The sequence below is a fragment of the Argopecten irradians genome, unplaced genomic scaffold (assembly GCF_041381155.1).
Source record: "Argopecten irradians isolate NY unplaced genomic scaffold, Ai_NY scaffold_0779, whole genome shotgun sequence".
NCBI lineage: Eukaryota > Metazoa > Mollusca > Bivalvia > Pectinida > Pectinidae > Argopecten > Argopecten irradians.
The window spans coordinates 15,537-18,434 of record NW_027188246.1 but is presented as its reverse complement, the minus strand read 5'-3'; the positions used below and the strand labels follow the sequence as shown (position 1 = coordinate 18,434).

Genomic DNA, 2,898 nt, shown 5'->3' with positions numbered 1-2,898 from the left:
AAGCGTGTGTCAACAAAACACCCAAACGAATAACAGAGTATATAACATGTTGTAACTACACCGTTTTTGTATTTCTCCCGTGTCCTTGTTGAGCTTACGGGAGTATTTAGGAGTAACATGTATACTATTATTATACCAGTACATATGCTATGTATCTCCCGATTACGTTCAAGTTGTCGTGAACAGGGGACCAGGAGAGATACATACATTTTAGACAAACTCAAAATACAACATGATATTTCTTATTCATTAGGTAAGATGGCAGCCTGCATGTGCTCCAAAGTTAGAAATTTGCTGAGTAGTCAATTTACTGCAAACCCCGAATTTGTGGTTCTGTACTTTTATGTAATCTTACTGCAAACTTGTCTGAGACTGTGAGGACATCTCACACTCATATTCGTCCTTCATAATACAAAACATAGGCAAATCAGCTAAGTTTTGACGCCCACGAAAATAAGACAATACTTCGGGTCTACGTACTGCGTCCCACTCTAATGAAGGTACAGTACATGATATTTTATATAATTATTTTGAATTCTCACATATTGAATATTACTAATTTGAGTACATCAGGAGACTGCACAAAACTGATATCATTGAGATAGCTTTCCGAGAAGATCTTTCTGGTTATTAAAAATCTGTCCATTACTGGGCGTTTTCCTGATATTTCATGGATAAGTGAAAGGTGAGAGGGGGAGCGCTGGGGGTGCAGCAGGTGGAGGATTGAGAACAAAAATAAAGAGAAAAAATACAATTAAAGAGATGGCGCATGTTTTCGTGGTAGTCCGCCCTATTGAGGCAGGAGCCTGGCCAATTGGAAGGGGCCGAGGGGCCAACGGCCCCGTGTGCGTAGTCTCTAGTGCGGGCCGATAGGCCACGTGGTGGGGTGGGAATCAGGCTATTGATGGTAGTCTGGGCCACATCGTGAAAGAGACTTGACCGCGCTAGGTGCCGCGTCGTGAGACGGGGGGGAAGGGTGGTGGGGGAATTATAGCGTGGATAGCGGATAGTAGACATGGGGCGCAACGCGGGCGGTGGGGTGCTCTAGAGTCATGCGCATAGCGCGCGATAACAGGAATCTCATAGAAGTGAGGCTATAGATAGGTGAGGGGGTGAGTATATGGGGGAAGAGGTGAGGAGGGGGGGCTAATGGTATGATGCGATGAGTAGGATGACGGTAATGTTGTGTTTGAATGTTGGGATACCAGGCTATTTAAACAGTCTAGCCGAGGAAGTCAAAACATGAACTGATCTGTTTTACTGTGTGTTTGTCCGGGACAGCGGTAAGTTGGGATCTCTGAACCTCCGAAGGTATAGAGTCACATTTGCATCCCCTCTCTTTACCTAATGTGATATCAGGCATGTACCAGTGTCACTTGTCCGATCTTCTGACAACTGTCGTCTGTACAACATATTTAGGACATTCAATGTAGAACTGCATACAACGGTAACAAAATGCTGGTTGCTGAGGAATGCCCAACTGTGACTGATTTAGTTACTGATGATTCCCTAACGACACAAGCGATCCTTTAGACTGACAAAGGTATAGAAGCAGTTTTCGCACTTCACCTCACCATCATCATCTACAATGCGATATTTATCATACCCATCGACTCCAAACGAATTACGTACGTCTATCCCGTAAGTGTATTTACATATCCGCTGAGACAATGTCCCCGGACGGTGACCATTGATAACAGCTCCCTTCAATACGGCCAGACCTGCCCCGCTCGGAATGATTAGACGTCTGTTTCCAGCAATGCTGCGGATAGCTTCCTGTAGATATTGACACTCGGAATACCCACCTACCATCAATATAGCCTCGCAATTGGATACCTCTGGTTGACTGAGGATGTCCGAAACATGTTTGGTTATGTATGTCAAGGATGAGTCAAACAGAGCTCTTGTTTTGGATTGGGAAAGGCGGATTTTACCCCGATTCACATTCCACATCTTCAGGGGAGAAACCTGTATCTTTTGTAGCTTCAGGCAATCCCTTACCTGGATTGAACTGTCTGAATGATTCCATAAGAGGATAAGGCACTGCGAATGTGGATTTACTTTCAGGATCATTAAGTTTCAAATTCCTCTTTTTGACCTCGAAATTCCGTTGCAAGTCGATAACGTCTGTCACCTCGTTCGTCTTGAAGTGCTTAAATGCAGGTTTACCGACGATAATTTCCAGAAATTCCTCAAACGAAGCATCTACTTTAGTTCCTCCCCAGTCCCAACCATTAGCTTCGTAGATTTCTTTAAGGAACCCGACTTTAATACTTCATGGACCGTTATATCGATGGTACCGCCTGTTTGAAATGAGAACAATACAAATTAGGATTGTGATTATGTTGGGGCCCATGGGCTTATACACCACCTCTTGTTGTTTTCGCCATCGGAAGAGTTCGTCCCCTATATACTTAAGGTTCATGTAAAGCCTTTAAACAGTGATATTTTGCAAGCCTAAAAACTCATTACTGTGCTGCAATTGAACAGAACTAATTTCATTAATTATTGGTATATACCCTGGCTAACTGCCAGTCTTGTATGTAATGTATATTTCTGGAGAAGACATAGAACTCGTGTGAATTGCATTGATGGAACCAAATAATCATGCCATCGTGCTCAGTTGTGACTATGCCAGGTACTCCAACAGTTTGTTTGGCAAAATCGGACCAGCAAATAGCGCAGGAGCCTATTGTAGTAAATGCAAATGGCTGCTATAAATGGCGGATCACAAATATCGCGAAGATGACGTCGCTGTGATATATTCCGATTAAAAGTACAAAATTCAAAGATGCTGTATAATTAAAAAATTATAAATGATTAAATACAACTTCCTAGAAGTCGGTAGGCGATTTCCGGAGTATCCGAAAACCGGCCGTGCCGTCCGAGCTCTAGACC

The 2,898-nt window shown here is 43.3% G+C and overlaps 1 pseudogene; it reads right to left on the bottom strand.

Annotated features, from left to right (window-relative positions):
* Window positions 1–1,222: 1,222 nt before the first annotated feature.
* On the bottom strand, window positions 1,223–2,303 carry LOC138313615 (heat shock 70 kDa protein 12A-like; annotated as a pseudogene).
* Between the last annotated feature and the right edge of the window lie 595 nt (window positions 2,304–2,898).